Raw genomic sequence first — 17,293 nt, forward strand, 5'->3', positions numbered from 1 at the left:
CTTGTCCTAATCTCCAGTTTCAGGGAAGTTTACACTCTTATTAACTCCCTGGTTACTAGTTCTCTGGTGAAGATCCCACATCTAAGCAAAATCACAAAGACATTGTGTAAACAGGCAGAAGATTTCTGTAACTGTTTTCTTTTCATTGGAAGTGATAGAAAAGTGCAGATTGATAGTGCTTTATGTTTTGTTCAGAGGGACGTGGGTTACATGGATAGGTAAATCTGATCTCTCATCTACTTTCTCAAAAATGTAACTAAAACTCAGGTTACTTCTGGATACTCCATCCCATTGCTATCTTTCCTCTTGTGCAGATCTTCACATGAGGGTCTTGCTGTGGCATGCAAATCAGACTCAAAAAGAGTGTCCATATGTCATTTAGCCTTTGGTACACGTCATCCAAGAGGTACCAATCTTCTTGTGAGAGCACCGGTGCGGTCTGGCTATCTGGAGCAGAATTCAGTTCCAGGCTGCATTAGAGGCTCCTTTGTGAAGCTTTTATGAAACACGTTTCAATAATTTTGGACAACTGAACTAGATATTGTATCAAAGTAAAATTCTCTCTCAAGGTAGTATCTTGCTGTCTACTCTTCCTGTTGTCAAATTGATTTTTGCCTATAAAGGGTAGTTATTGGTGTACACATATTCCCAAGGACTTCAGACATCCTGCTTGTTGATTACAGATGGTTCCAAATCAAAGCCCCAGATTCCCAAACCTTGATATTTCAGACAGATCTAGAAATAAAAGAAGAGAAAACTTTATTCCATCAAAGTAACAGTTTATGAGATTAGTTATAATACAACATTTATTCTTCATGAGTACCATTTTCCACCCTCAGTCAATTTTCCAGAAGTCCTGCTACTGGATGAATGACTCAGAAAGCTTTAGACCTGACAAGCACGGCCTATACAAGCAGATGGTACAAATTAAGGAAGTTGTGCTCTGTTATTTCAGCCGAGAATCTGAAGTTCAAATTTTTGTCTTGTTTTTCATATAGCTGTATTTGATAGCAGGAGCCTAAATCAGTGAAAATAGCAGCAAAACTTTTACTGGTGTAAGTGGAAGACTGAGATGGGCGTGACTTCCTCCAAACAGGCTCAATAGAAGTCATCTGTCACAAAAGTGACAAAAAGTATTAGCAAGCACATGGACAAGATGAGACCTATAGGGCAAGAGCAAAGCCATGGGTGATTCCAACTCTGCTTGGTAGAGCACTGCATGATCAAAACTTGCTTTAAATTTTAGGAAATTCTATCTTCCAATAGGCTGGTACAAAATATGCCTATACTGTTTAGTGGATCAAGGCATTATGGTGTTAGTCACGCTGATAAAATTTTGTTACCCTTATGGTGATCTGTAGGAGAAAGAATGTTTGCCTGCAGAGGAGATAAGACAGTAAAACTGCTCTGCTCTTGTACTGCTGTGATTCAGTGGTCAGGAGCTATTTCCACTATAGAGAAGTTCAGGTCCAACAAAAATCCTCTGGCAGTCTCAGCTAGTGACATCATGACAGCTTCAGACAAAGCCTTTTCCTCGAGATAGGATATGAATTGAAACAATCTGGTAAAGAAAAACATTCAGTCAGTATTAAATAGAAGTGCAAGTCTAAAAGCCTCCCCCCCACCAGACATGTTTTATTGAATACATAGTTACAGGATGACTACGTTATCTCATAGTTTTCTTGTGTCATTAACTAAGAAGAGAGTTTTAAAAAAGTGTCCCACAGAAATCTTATTCATATGTTTTATTATATGTTCCAGCACGGGGCACCACTTTAGTTTAATGGTATGTTGGATGATGGTACAAATTTATGGCCAAAGGTTTACATCACAGACAGCTGGAATGAATAACAATAAATTAATTTAAAGTGCTACAAAAGTGCTCCCCATAGTATGCAGTGCTTATATGCTCAAGACTAATAATTTATAAATGCACATCTTTTATAATACTAGTCTAAAGTCCTGAAAGCAGCTGGTTAAAAAGCAGTCACATGACATAATTATTTTTATTAGTATTCCAAATGCATGATTAGGGTGGGCACCATGGTCATTAGCATTAGATCGCTTTCGTTTATGATCAAGAACGATGAAGGAATAGCCAGACAGAAACCAGCTAATCTGTGGCAAACAACCTCTGGGAGTCCTGGGGAGTTCCTGCTTCTTCTTCCACGTGCTCTTTAGAGGCTAGGGGTCATCACAGATAAGGCTGTTTCCCTTCCCTTTGCTTCTCTGTTGTGTTTGTCACATTAGACACTCAGAAGGCTCGAAGAATAAAAAGAAGTGCTATGAGTGCAGCCAGAAGCAGCTGTGCATCTCTGCATGGCTTTCCTTCCATCCCCAAACACCAAACAGCAGTGATGCAGAAGGCAGTGAGGGGCCCAGAGTGTGCTCTAACCCCTGCTCTCATTACACCAGCAGTGCTAATCTCAACACTGAGCAAACTGAACTTTAGTACAAACTCCTGCTTGGATGGGGTAGGATACCTGAAAACATTTTACTTGCTTTGGGATGACACATTTTTCATTCTTGTCAGGGAATAAGAGAGAAGTGATGCCTCCAGGCAAACAAGTACTTGCAGTAAAGCATTGTGGAGACTGAGGATCAGGGCAGGCCATAAGCTTTCCTTTTGGGGTACAGGGATATTTTTTCCTGGCGCGACCCAATGTCTTTCTGCAGTCTTCTGTAGTGAAAGGGTATATTCACTATTACTGGTGAGGGTAAAAGAGAAACCAGCTCAAATAACTTGGGTCATGTTCCATCTTTTTCCCCTGTACGGTTCTCTGGCATACCTCGTTGCAGGGATGTCACTTGCCTTAATACCACCTGTACTTTCTCCAGGCAAATTTGGGGTCTTCTGACCTTTCTCGGTGAAAATAATTTACTTCTTAAATGCAGAGTTATTAATCTGAGGTTATAGAAGGAGTCTTTCACACTGAAAGAAGGATCATGAATAATTTCTGTGTCTCTTCTTTTGGGCCATTGCCATGTATTATACTACATATTTGAGTCATGGCAGATTGAAAAAATATGCACCACAATCGACCCCCTTCACTTTGGTGGTTCTTTAGCAAAGGAAGTGGAGTGAGACACAAAGTGGGCAGAAGTATGATCATCTGGTCCCTCCCCTCCCTCTTTTTAAAGAAAAGAAAGCTGTTTGTGCTACACAGAATTCAAGCTTCTAAGTAACAATGCCTGATTAACTTTTTTTTTAGTATCACAAATATTTGCAAGTTCATACTCTTTCTCCTCTTCCTTTCTGGCTTTCTTTGAAAGTACTTTATAATGTAACACGTTTTTCCAGAGGTCAATGGGGACATATTTGCATTTTGATACACTTCAAATTTTTGCCTCCAGCACGCCACTCAAATGCGCTGTGCTAATCAGAAGCCAGTAATGATCTCCTACGTGCTTCAAGCGGGTGGCTGGGCATAGAAAAGCACCTCAAAATGCAAAATTTGTGAGAGAGCAATACATGGTAAAGATAAATAAATACAAAAAAGGGACGATGCTGGCAAAAGCAGTTTGGATTTGTAAGCTGAGGGCTCTGCCTGAAATAAGCAGCTAATGTGTTTATGTTCACCACTGGAGTGATAAGGGGATTGGGGGGGCTCCTGCCTCAGCCAGCTGCACTGATGGACTGCAGGTTGCTCTGAGCAGATCACTTGTATGTCAATATACCCAGATGAGGCATAAGCATTTCTGAAGGCTTTATATATTGTCAGGGATACCTCATATTCTGAACAATCCAAATCCAAGATTAGGCAGGATCTAGGAAAATGGGGCAGCCCCAAAGCATGGGTTTAATCTGGGTGGAGGTCTTTTATTTTTAGCAGTAATGATAGATTTACAATCAAATTTGCCTGCCCAAAGGCAGGGGGGTGTGTGAAGCTGTATGGGAGAGGAAAAAAAAAAAAAACCAAACCAGAACCCAAGAGATTACTTACTGATTTTTTTTTTTTTTAAAGCATGAATATCTTTGACAGACAGAGTCACAAGAAAACCTGAGCACTTTCCCAGTAACCACTGCATCAGGAGAAAAAACCCCCGATAAGCAGATGTTGCTTAGGCAGCAATCAGCCAGGCAGTGTGTGAGTGTGTGTGGAGAGCAAGAGGGATGGAGACAGAGCCAGGCAGACAGGTATTAAGGCACTGTGGTGAGTGTGTGTGTGGCTGCAAAGGATGGCAAACTGTGTATGAGAAAATGACATATGAGCAAAACCAAGCTGCTCTGCTGAGTATTTTATATATATTTTTAAGAGAAAGCAGCAAGAAGAAACCAGGAGAGAGAGACTGAAAAGACAAGGCAGGAATGACCAAGCAATTGCATGTCTGGGCTAACAGCAGCATAAGGCAAGAAATCCAGGCATCAGGGAAATCATCTAAAGCCATATTGATTCGTTTTGGAGGTGAGAAAAAGCAGATGCACTTAGCTACTATGGAATGGCTCTGACAGCAGCTACAGCTGCTTGATTTTTTTTTTTTTTTAAACGAATTTCATTCACAGAAAGCTGGCACTGTAAACCCAAAGCAGCCTGTACCCCTCACTGCATCACCTATTCCCCAGCAATGGAGCTGCCATCAAAGCGCGCCCCAGCCAGGCAACGCCAGAATGGAAGAGGGAGAAAGAGAGGGAGAAGAGGACGGGGGAGGGCAGCGGATCAATGGCTGAAATTCAGCAGCTCTGGCCATTTCCAGGGAGCTGGAAGCGTTTGCAGGCAGAGCGGGTTCCGAGCCCATCCATCTCCCCGACAGACAGCAGCTCTGCCCGGGAGCTCCGCCCGGCCCCGGCAGCGCACAAAGCAAGGCTGCAGGGGAGAGAGGGATCCGGGACTGGGCACTGCTGGTCCTTGCATCCAGAAAAAGGGAGGTGCACATGGCATCTGGGGGGTTTAGAATTCTGTAGGAAATCTTATGTGTTGGGGAATGGGGGTCTCTACATGGAGAGGATGGGGGTTTTACATGGAAACACTATCAGGTGTTGCCTGCACTGCTTCCAGGAAAGCAAGCACTGTGTCAGACAGGCCTTTGCTCTTCAGATGTGCACTGATACCTTAATTCAGCTGGTCCTTCGTCTGTTTATCCAAAGATGTAATTATAGAATTCATAGGGAGACACTGTGGCTGAGATCTTCAAAATACTGCTTTTCTGGAAGGCCTCTGAAGGTCTGCCCTAGGTGACACATCCTCAGTCACAGAGTGAACCTGATGCTCAGCCAAGGCCTCTGAGTCTTCCCCAGTCTCAGATTTTTCTCGTGCAATCAGCTTATTCTCTGTGAAGTGTGGTTTCAGACCTATAGAATTCAGTTCAAACTGCGAGCATAGTTACAGCATGCAGTTTAAAAAGAAACCAGACTCCACAACAGTGAGGGTAAGGGATGTCCAGGAAGGTTTCCTTAAGAATAAAAATAGTACTGTTTTATTCAGCCTGAAATGAAATTTGGTGTGGCTTTATTATTTCTGGAAACAAAAATCTAGGTGCTTTTCTGAATTAAACCCCAACTGCTCTCATAGCACCTCAGATACTGTCCCATCCTTCCTGTTTTCTACACCAAGAACCTCAAGTGTAACTAGGTAGGGATATGTACATGTGTGCTCACTGGCTTGCTCTTTCACAAACATCTGCTGAGGAACATCTTATTTGTATGAAATGTGAGTTTGGCATAAAAAAGGTCAGAACATTTCTATCAGGACAGTTTTCCTAAAGAAAACAGCTTTCAGGTAGATGGAATGCTTTGCAACTATATAAAATTCCATTTTTCCATAGAAAATCGTATTCTGGTCAAAATTTAATATTCACTTCATTGAAGGTACATGAACAAATAATCAAACATTGTCCTAACTTATTCACATTTTTTATTGGATATGCTGTGGAGTGGAAATCCAGAGTAACTTCCTTGGCCTCATTCAAGTTACTTTGACTTATCCTGCTGCAAATAAGTTTGAAATCTCAGTCTGGTTCTTGTGATTAATATCTTTACCTTCTAGGTTTATACATACAGAGAAAAAATGTAAAAAAAACCCAGTGCAATTCAAACCAAGAGGCTTAATGGATTCGGCATCAGGACTGTTTTAAAGAGTTCCAACTCCCAGAGGATTTGGTTTCAGTACCAGTGGTTAGAACATGTCAGAATGTGTAAATTTATAATTAAAAGTAAAAACATACAACCAAGTACTTAAAATAATTTACAACTATATTTTTATCAGCTATAATTTGAAAATTAGCAGTGTTACATAAAACACTGGCTCAATTTTAAAGGTTAGGTACATCTTCCACTAAGTTAAACATACCCTAAATTATCTTTAGAGCTGATGACTGAGTAGTTTAACAGCATCTTAGCAATAGTGAAACATCTTTCTAAGTCTTTAGATTTATTTGTAGACCAAAATTTCTTTTTCACTTGCTAAAAAAATTAATCCTTTGCTTTAGATAAAGAAACAAAAATTACCATGAGATAGGGTGTGTCTTGTCCTCAGAAAACCTCAGACCATTCCCACAGAAGCCAAACACTGGGTACAAAGTCTTTGTATTACCGGAAGTACTTTAGGATCTGGATTATGAGTCGATGGTAGTTCCCTGCATGGATTCAAGTGGAGAAGTTAGTTATTAATATGCAAATGCTCCTTTTTATTTTTAATTCAGCTGGTTTGCAGCAGGCCAGATCACTTCATCTAAAAGTATCAATTGAAATGATCACGAGTGCTGCACTGCTTTAGTGTGACAGGTATCACCTTGAGCAGGATCTCTTGTAATTGGCTTTTAATGCTTTTCCAAAGGACTGCCAGTTTCCTGCATCTGATAAATAACTAAGTTAGGGTAATTCTGTTCTTCAAGGCAAATATATAAAGTGAAAGAAACAGGATGAGAGCAAATTATTCCCTAGTGTAAACTCACTGACTTCAGTGGTATTACACTAGAAATACTTGCAGATTGGGGTTTCTTATGCAAAAACTGACACGAATTGTGCCTAATAAGAAAGTACCTTAAATCATGCCTTGGGCAAAATAGTTCAGTTAATCCCAAAATGTTGTTGCAAGAAAATCCCTTCCTTTCCACAGTTTTCTAAGGGAGCTATAAGGCATGTTACATAGCCAAGCTTTCCAAGGAATTTAAGTAATTTATTTTCTTGATTCAGATCAGCCTAATATTTTTGTGAAGCATTTTATTGGTTAATTTTCATCTCCCAGCCACAAACCAAATAGATTAATAAGGTTACTTACTGCAAAACTTCACAGTTTTACAGTCAGCTCTTGCATATATTACAGAAAATGCCAATTGTGCTTCCTTGTCTCTAAGCCTCTAAAATAATCTGGGCCCCCTTTTAATTCTGCTTGTATGAAGTCAGGAAACATTTTGCTAGAGTTACATGAGCACTAAGTAACACAGCTGCCCAGAAATGAGTTTTTAAAATTTCAGTATATAATAAAACTAGAAGAAAATTAAGTGAAAATGGCCAGTGTAATGAAACATTGGCGCTCAGTCAGAAGTTAGGTGCTGAGTTTGACTTTCACTCTCCTGCCCTACCCTTTCTAAAATACTATGAGAGAAAATAAACACTAACAGACAGCAATACTGAAATAAGCCCTAAAACATTTCATAAAAATCTCTGCTATGTTTTTTTCCCCTTTGTAATTGACACATACACTGGTAAATCTTTTTGACAAAATAATGTTTACAGGCAAAAAGGATTCTGTCAAATCATTTTCAGCCAGCTTTCCAAAGGAATGCTGCTGTGGGAAAAAAAAAAAAATCCTTCCCAATGTGTCTGTGTGGTGTGACTGCGCCCATTTATGACTAACCCTCGAGCCCAAGAGTTTCAGGTTTGCCCCAGTGCTGAGTGATTGCTTTCTTTCCTACCAATTGCTTTCATTTCTGAAGATGGCAGCTTTCACAGGAACAGAGCATGCTGCTCCCTATTCCCTTCTCAGCACTTCCACGTGCAAAACAGCAGCCACACAAGTCCACTCTGCTTTGCTGGTGATGTGCTACGCATCAGACCCGCTTGCAGTGCTGGCAGTCTGAAATATTGCTGAGTAGGGGCAGCAGGAGCTGGATCTTAATGATTTGCCCCCTCCCAATCATTTGGGTTCATTGATTTCTCTAATTAAATATGCATTCCACTTCACCATTATTCCCAATGATTGCATTTAATCTCAACGACAGGACCAGAGATACGAGGCCTTTGCTTACGAACTGCTTTTGCAAGCCCTGCTGTTCTGCAGGGCCTCTTGGATGCCTCCAGGTATTTGTCCAGTGCTGTTTGGCTACATCCTCCTTTCCTCATTGAACTCTTTTCCCCTGAGTATTCAAGCCTCACTTCCTTTCAGCTGAGCCTTCCAGCTTTGCTTTAGAGGGCTGGGGCTGCAGTTCTGTCTGACAGTCGTGTATGTAAAGCTGATTTATTTGGCTGCTGTGGCACTGCGCCAGGGAAGAGGCTGTCCTAATGGTGAAGCTGTTAGGAAACTAATTGCATGATGGACTGCAGTTACAGGAGAGTCTTCACTGTTTGCTTCATCTAATCACATTTGCTACCAAGGATGTTTCTTGTTTGCCCCTTTTCCATTGTTCGAATTGGAGGAATACCAGGTTTACGCCAGGGACGGGCTTGGCTGATTGCTTCCCAAGCCTGTATCACTAGCTTGTCAGTCCCTTCATTTGTTAAAGAGACAAAAATACTGTCACTGCTGTGAGTGTTCCCTTGCTTGCTCATCTCAGACTGGGAGGCTTTGAACTTGCCAACTCTAAGTTCAGCACTCTTGTTTGTTCTTCTTGTGCTGATGAAGTCACTAATCTCTAAATGAAGGGCAGGGAGCTGTTTGGGTTAGCAATTTCATCATCTTTAAGAGAGAAAACAGAAAGCATTGCAATACAGGTGGGTTAACAAGAAAAGGATTTCCCTCTGCCTTGCTTTCAAATGTCTTTCTGAACAGTCAGCCTGAACTGAAACCTTGGGTTGCAAAATACCAGCCGATGGAAAGAGCAAAATCACGGAAGAACTCGGTGCCACCAGATCACCTTTATTTGGGCCATGCTCCATTTCCTTGCCAGCAAACATCCTCGTTAGGCATTTACATGACAGAAAAGCAGCCACACTGCTGCTTGTCTTCACTGTTTCTACTCAAGGAGTGCTGGTAAATGGTGGGCCTACTCATAAGCTAAGCGATTTCCATCCTCAAACCACAGCTCCCTTGGGGCCAGTGCCAACTACTCCCCCCAGTAGCACCAGATAGTTTGTTACCCTGCTTGCATGGCAGCATTGATGCTGTTTCCATGCTGCTGGTGATCACATTTTTCATTTGAGAGGTTTATGTTCATCCTCCTTATGGCTACAGGTTCAAGTCAACATTGACTGCTACCAAACCAGAGAAACTTGAGGTGAAAACTCCGAGTTTCTCCTGATTCCACCATAAAACTTTCTCCATAGCCACCACCTGCCTCCTGGGAGATGCATGCTGAAGTTTGAGCCCAGACCACACACTGGCACAGAGGAATGGCTGTGAGTGGTTTTATGCATATTTTGCAGACCCCTTATATGAAATAGCTTCAAAACCCAGCCTCATTTAAGTCACTTTCAGGTGACCTTTAGCAGTTACATGTTTCAAATTGGACATGTATCACTCAGCTTTTCATTCTTAGCCAGTGTTACTCTACCTCTTTCTTTGCATAAAACAGAATTAATCTGCTGGCCCTTTCTTTTTGAGGTCAAGGGAAAGTCTCCCAACAACTTCACTGAGCAGTGAACCAGACCTGCTAAATTTCAATTGTCAGGGCAGTTTTCTCCCCTCCTTCATGTTCTCAAAGACCAAAGGCATATTGGAAGGTGTGTGCTTCCAGCAGTCTAACTGAGCTCTAGGAGGTCTTCCCTCTCAAAGCCAAGAGCTTCAGCAAGCAAAGGGAAATGACGGCTAGAGCTCAATGCAAAAAGTCAGTCTGACAACTTTGCTACATACCCCCAAGAACCCAGAGAGAAACTTTTCTCAGCTGAAATTTTATTTACAACCCCTGGTGTTCTTTCTGCAAGGACAGAGTAATTTTTAAAGTGAGATTGGCTACAGCTTTCTCCATCTCCTAAGGTAGCCACTAAGAGCTCTCTACTTAAGCAATCTCAGGATGTTGTGAATTTCTATCTAGTTCCCTCATTCATGAATTTCAGCCCAGGCTTGAGGAAGTTCAACCTTAGATCTTCCCCATAGATTTCTTCATGTAGGAAGCTGCAAACCTTGTCAAGTCCCAGGCAGTCACCCTTCCTTTGCAGGGCTACACTTCTCAGCAATAAGGGGCAGGATGACTCTGGAAACAGAAACATTCACAAAACAAGATAGCTTTGCAGAACTTTTCAGAACTTGGACTTCCGAGTAGGAAAGGTTTGGGGATTTAGGGTTTCTGGGGAAAGTGGAAAAAAGGAAATAATTAAAACAGGATGATGAGTAGAGACTTACTTTGGTATACCCAATCATAAATTTTAGCAGAGAAGTAGAGTCTGGCTGTCTTTGTGATATTGCACATCAATAAGCCAGGACTGCTCTGTGATATTCTGTACAAACTAGACCTTATTTGTCTCTCCTTCCCCTCAATTTTTCAACTCAGAGAGACTGCAGATTTGATAAGCAGGAAAACTTACAAGAAAAAGCTAGATCAAGATGAAACATATATGCTGCCTGGTCAGATGATGGTAAGAGTAGATGTAGGCTTTGTGGAGCCTGAGGCCACTCAGAACATTGTAGAAACACTGCAGAAAAGAGCCAGTGGCCATGCTACTGCACTGGTGGCAGCTCTGAAGAGATCAGGTTGCTGTGGCAGATTTCTTCTACGCAGTGAGTACCAGCAGTACAAAATGCATGGATGTACATTCTTTACAAACCCTTTTTCTATCACTGTATTTTTGTGCATCTCCCTCTAAGCCCTCGCATAGTTTGAGCTGCACATCCTCCTCACATACCACACTCCCCCAAAAGATTAGCCCCGCTTATCTCCTGTGTGCCTGGGGATCATGCGCCGGCTGGCCAAGTGAGTTCTTGGCCGGCCCACAGTCATTTTTCTGGGTCCTCCTTAAAAGCAATTAGCAGCTTCCCCCTTTAACTTCAGAGGGCAAATTCAATCATAGAATAACTTTCCTGCAGTCGGCACAATTAGCAGGAATGCGTTTGACCCCGGCTTCACCTTTTCCGAAATGCAGTTCCTGGTACAAAGTGTTGCAGGGCTCTTGAGAGTGACATGTTATGAGTAACTGGATGTCAGGATCATTGTGGGAAAACAAACAAATCCCCAAATAACTGGAAAGTCCTGAACCAGAAACTGGCATAATAAAGGTAGAAATAGTTGCTATCTTCTCCTTGTTACTTCTCCTTTCTCATACTACAAAACCAGTGCAATGTACCACAGCCCTCACCCCAAACATGTTCCATTACCTATCAGGTCTTATCACAGCCAAAAGTTGGGGTTTGATGGCTGCTGCATCGTGGAAATGTAAATATCTACTTTCACAGAGACAATTACTTCTCAGTTCCGTGAAGAAAGTGAACCTTTTGTTTCATTCATATTTTTCTTATGCAGCTTGATATTTAATTATTTTTCCCTAAGGAAAAAACAACAACAGCAATCTGCCTAGGCTTACACTGCTCCTCTATTCATGTGTAGAAAAGAACCATCTATCTTAGAGCTAGCAGGCTGGGATTCCTAAGTCAGAAGGAAAGTCCTGGACACCCAACAGGCCAGCAGTGCTGGCATGTGGCACCCAGTCTCAGCTGTGGTGTACTCTGGGCACAGTATTCTTATTTCTTGAGAAATACCAGACACACTGCCCTGCCCCTTCCACAATGTATGTACCTCTCTTTTCCATGTCATGCATGGTCTAATCCTTTTCCTTGAGTATCATTTGCAGAGTAATCCTTTTCCTTCTGTGACAAAACAACAGAACTCCCTTTCCTCCACTATCACTTGTAGAACAATCCCTTACTTCTAGCAGCATAAGAAAGGCAGAAATCCTTTATCTTTGTGCCAAACACAAAATGATCATCTCTAGCTTGTCTCCAGCATGTTTGACAATGCAGTTCTTATGTTATTTCTATGAAGAACACACCACAGTCCTTTTATTCCCAATTTATCCAAACTTTCATCTGACCGTGGCACTGTATGAAATACAGCAGTGAGAAATGCAAGGTATACAGTCCAAATTTATTTCAATCTGTTTTAAAAACTTCAACTTTTTCAAATGTTTAAAGAGAGAGACAAAAACAAGTATATACAGGAGGAAGATAGATATTTGGCTATGACTCAGAACTCAAACCCAAACTAAGCCTTCTAAATTACTCTGGCTTGGGTACTTTAAATGTGAAAGATTTTTATTTTTTTTTTAAGCTAAAAAATGTTTTGGCTCAACACACACACTCCCACCCCACTTGCATCAGACCAGTTAGCAAAGCAAATCAGAGTGAGAAGATAAGAGAGCAGTGACCAGGACTGCCAGTGTCATCAACTGAACAAGCAATTTAGCCTGCTTTGCCCTGAGCCCTATCCAAACTCAAACAGATACCTGCTTAACCAGGGCTTAACAGGAAAGCCCTACCTGTAGCTGATCCCCTGGGAAGCTGCAGAAAGACAGGAATCTGGTGGGGGGTGGGAATCAGCCCCCTAATTTGACATCCCTGTACACAGCAGCATTGCATTTAGTGATGATTTGGATTTAAAGTGATCCTGTTTATTTCTTTTGTCTTCCTAGTTCCACCCTGCTGCACAGCATGCTTTCAAAACAGGGCTCAATTAAATAAATGTTAAGTGTGACCTTTTGCAGAACCCCTAATATAGACCCATTGATTCCCATGGGGTTTGCCTGCTCTTGGAGTGCCATATGTCTGCCAGGTTTGGTTTGGCACTGCATCTTTGGTTTTTGCACACAACTTCCTTGGAACAGGACTGACCCAAACCTCCAGGTGCTCCTGTGTCTGTGACTTGCTTTGACATCCCGAGTGGCTGGTGCATTTGAGGTGCAGATTTCCTGTGTTTCCTCCCAGAGCAGTTGTGCTTGGTGCCTTTAGCTCCTGACTGGTACAGCCACAGGGGCTGCTGAATGAAATGCTGGGTGGAAAACCACCACTGCATTTCCTGCACAAAGATAATAATTATGGTAATTGTATCACTTTAGCATTTCTTGCCGGTGTTTACGAACAAATGGTGAGAGCCAACGAGAGCAGCAGCTTCTTCCCTTCAAAATAGTTTGTGTTTTGGAACAGCAGGCTAGATAGAATAAGACTTTTAGTTTGCTATGTTTTCTTCTGCATCTTTTCAGTGGTGCATTACACATTCACCACAAATCTTCACCTCTACTGTCACTTTTATGGTAGTGTTTTCCTTTTCCTCCTCTTCAGTCATGGGCATGCTAATCTTTTGTGTCAGAAGCAGCACAACCCCTCCTTTATATGGGCCTCCTCCTGCCTGTGCACAGTCCTGAATTATACAGTCAAAAGAAAAAATAATTTCCCCTAAAAAATGCAAAACATTGCAATTTTGCCATTGTTATTTTTATTTCCATTACCACGTAATCCTTTCTGGATTGAATAATTAAGCAGCTATTTGTGTCAGGGGTTTCAATGCTGAACGTGACCCATTAACCGTGCAGGAGCAAGGTCCTTGAATTCTGAATAATTCTGGGACTAAGCAGTGATGAATCAAGACTGAGATAAGAGTCATGCATCTCTAAAAAAATCTGGAGCGTGTTCTTGGCACTCAAGGTTTTTTATGTGTTGCAAGCAGTTTCTGCTCTTCCTTTTTTTTTTTTTTCTTCCCTCATTCAACTGACTGTTATGGGAAATGCAGAAAACCTCTATTTAGAAAAAGTGCTTGCATAGATCATTCTACTATTTTCTTATTTTTCCCTCTGAAATATTTGTATGTAAAGAGCACCTTACCATTCTTTGCATTCTTTGAGGCTCATCTGTTCATATTGCTTATTCTGTACTTGGAATTGTCATGAATCTCACTCTGGTCTCATTTTTCCCTTCAGATAGAGCCTTATTAGCTGTAACTAGTCTTGGACATGCTGATACAGCATGTCTGGGTGTGCACAATCAGTAGCAGCATTCCTGGCACCAGTATGAGTGTGCTGGCCTGTCTACCTAGCAAGCTGCAGGGCCAAACTGGTCTGTAAACTAAAGGTGGGCAGTTCTGTCCTAATACATCACCTGCTGCTGGAAGTGAGTGAATGTTTTCTGCCTAACACAGTCCATTTCAAGATCTCTTCCATAACAGAAGACTGGGGGGGTAGAATGATAGCTCCACTCACAGATGCACAGCTCTGCAAAATAATTTTAAAAAAAGTACCTCTGGGCATACACAACACCCTCCAAGATAAAATTCATAGTATCATATCATAGTTGGAAGAGATCCACGAGGATCATCTAAGTCTATTTTCTGGCCTTGGACAGAATCACCCCCAAGAGTCACACCATGTGCCTGAGAGCTTTGTCCAAACCCTGCTTGAGCTCTGTCAGGCTGGTGCTGTGACCTCTGCCCTGGGGAGCTGTTCCAGCCACCCTCTGGTGAAGAACCTTTTCCTGGTATCCAACCTAAACCTCCCCTGACTCAGCTTCAGGACATTCCCTCGGGCCCTGTCACTGTCACCACAGAGCAGAGATCAGTGCCTGCCCCTCCTCTTTCCCCCAGGAGGAAGTTGTGACTGCAGTGAGGTCTGCCCTCAGTCTCCTCTTGTCCAGGCTGAACAGAACAAGGGACCTGAGCTTTTCCTCATTTGCCTTCCTCCAAGCCCTTCACCATCCTCACATCCTCCTTTGGACTCTCTCTAACAGCTCAATCTCTTTTTTGTTTTGGTGCCCAAAACTACCCCTGGCACTCAAGGTGAGACCACCCCAGAGCAGAGCAGAGTGGGACATGCCCCTCCCTTGCCTGGCCATGCTGTCTCTGGTGCCCTCCAGGACAGGGTTGGCCCTCCTGGCTGCCAGGGCACTGCTGGCTCACATTCAACTGGCCATCGACCAGGACCCCCAGGTCTCTTTTCCCTGGGCTTCTCTCCAGCCTCTCATTCCCCACACTATACACACATGTCACAGGTCTGATCTGCTGCATAAAAACAGCCTTACAAGTATTTTGCCCCATAATTTCTGTAGCAGCACCAACCACTTCTAAATGGACCCTTCTGAGAGATAACCAGCTCTGATTTAAAGACTGATGGAGAACTTTCCCATATTTGTGATCAATTACAAAGTTTAGGTAATTGACTGCTTGCTTGTTCTTATGGCTAGAAAACATTTATCAGCCCTGTGTATTGGCACAAACCTCATGTGCAGTCAGCAATGTGAAAAGGGCTTCTTGCCTGAGTAAGGGTGGTGAGAGCAAGCCTTGTGCTGGGCCTGTTAATTCAGGAAATGCAGGCTGTCAGGTTCCAAGGCAGGACTCAGTCTGGGATCTCTGCTGGTCCAGATTGGCACCACCATTTCAAACATGTACAAACGGAGAAAAGCATTAGAAGAGGTAGGTAGAGCATTAGAAGAAAATGTTGTGAGAAAATTCATGAGTATATTCAGATATCTTAAAATATATGCTCAGTCCAAATACCAGACTGAACAAAAAAAACTTGATACAATCCATTGACATTAGTAATGCAGTTTAAGTTAGGAGTAATCACCATGATTTAATGATGGTTCTGAGACATATTCCAGAATAAAGTACATTAGTAGTGAGCTTTGGTTTTATCACAGGAACATAATAACTGCTGGGGACAAAATTCTAAAGAGGGGCAAAGCACAAAAATGAAACCACTGCTTTTCAGTTCACAAAGAATCTTAAGTTTTCTTATAGTAAGTCAACACTTTTCAGAACAGCATGGAACCAGAACCGGATGATGGATGCAGGATTGAGGGCTGACTAAGGGAATGTGTGAGCATCTGCAGGGGAGGGACCTTTGTTTCTTGAAGAAAATTTGGCATTATAGTAATAAAGAGATAAGTTGCCTATGATACCTAACATGAAATAGGATGAGCATGCTAGTGGAGTTTAGACATCTTTGCAATACCCAGAAGTATCCATTTCCCTTTGTCTTCCTCTTTCTTCATCATTACCTCATTTATTCTCCCTGAGGAAGAAACAATAATTTAATTCTGATTAATATACAGTAAGTCTCCTACAATTAATGGTTAACTTACAGTGAAATAATTTATGAGCCACAGCTTTGGCTGAACTGAATGACTTCTGTGCAGCTTTAGCTTTGCTTTAGGTACCTCTAAGAACATAAGGCCTCACCATTTAAGCAGGACCCACAGTTGGTGCTGGAGACTGAAGGGGACTCCTGAAGTAAGACACTGGTCTGTGAAGGACCAATTGTCTTGGGAAAATTGCACCAGTGTGAAACCTAGAAGAAAACATAACCACGCAGAAACCAGCTTGCACATCTGTGAGCTGCCTCCAGCTCCTCATAAACAAGAGCTGTAACCTCATTGCCAAAGACTGAAAGACTCCTAAGCGAGACCAGTTGTTGTACTTGTGCAGGAAACCTTGTTCCCACTTTCTCCATAGTAATGGCAGGAGTGGAGAAGGTCTGATGCTAACAAGCCCTGCCCCCAGCACTCCCAGCCCACCCACTTGCTAGGGAGGCATTCAGTGGATTTCAGCCCCCAATGGCGGCTGAATCAGAGAATCAAAACACTGCAGAAATAAACTGATGGTGTGCACAATGCAGGGTGCTAATGGTCAATGGCTGAGATGACCAAACTTCATGTACCTGCACATGGCTTGAGGCCTGGGTCACTCTCAGTGGCCTGTGTGCTTGGGGTGAGCTCTGCTTGGGTGTGCTTGGGGTGAGTCTTTTGCATATTAGGAGCCAGCTCATTCCCTGAAGCTGTGGTGGCACATGCTGCTGGCTGAGAAGGACCTTGCTTCAGCCTTGGGCCATGAAGGCAAGTGTCACACTGCCACCTCTGCCACTGCCACGATGACCCAGGATGTGGTGCCAGGATGTGTTTCACTAAGCAGGGATGTTGCTGAAGGGACTTTGGATTGACAGGCAATAGCTGTCCTTTCCCATATGGAAATGCCACATGCTCCTGAAGGACTGGAGACTGCCACAGTGACAGGTTCTCATCTAGCCTGTAGATGTGTGCTTCTCAAGGAGAAAATTACTATGGGTTCAGTGTGTATAGGAAACAGCAAACAGAAGAAGGCTGTGGTGTTGGAGAGGAACATGGCACAGTGGCATGAGTCAGCCTGGTATCAGAGTATCAGAGAATAAACTGCACTACCCCCAACCTTAAGGACTGCAGATAATGTGCAGCAATGAAGTTTTATCTGT

Source organism: Haemorhous mexicanus, chromosome 7, assembly GCF_027477595.1.
Source record: "Haemorhous mexicanus isolate bHaeMex1 chromosome 7, bHaeMex1.pri, whole genome shotgun sequence".
Classification (NCBI taxonomy): Eukaryota; Metazoa; Chordata; class Aves; order Passeriformes; family Fringillidae; genus Haemorhous; species Haemorhous mexicanus.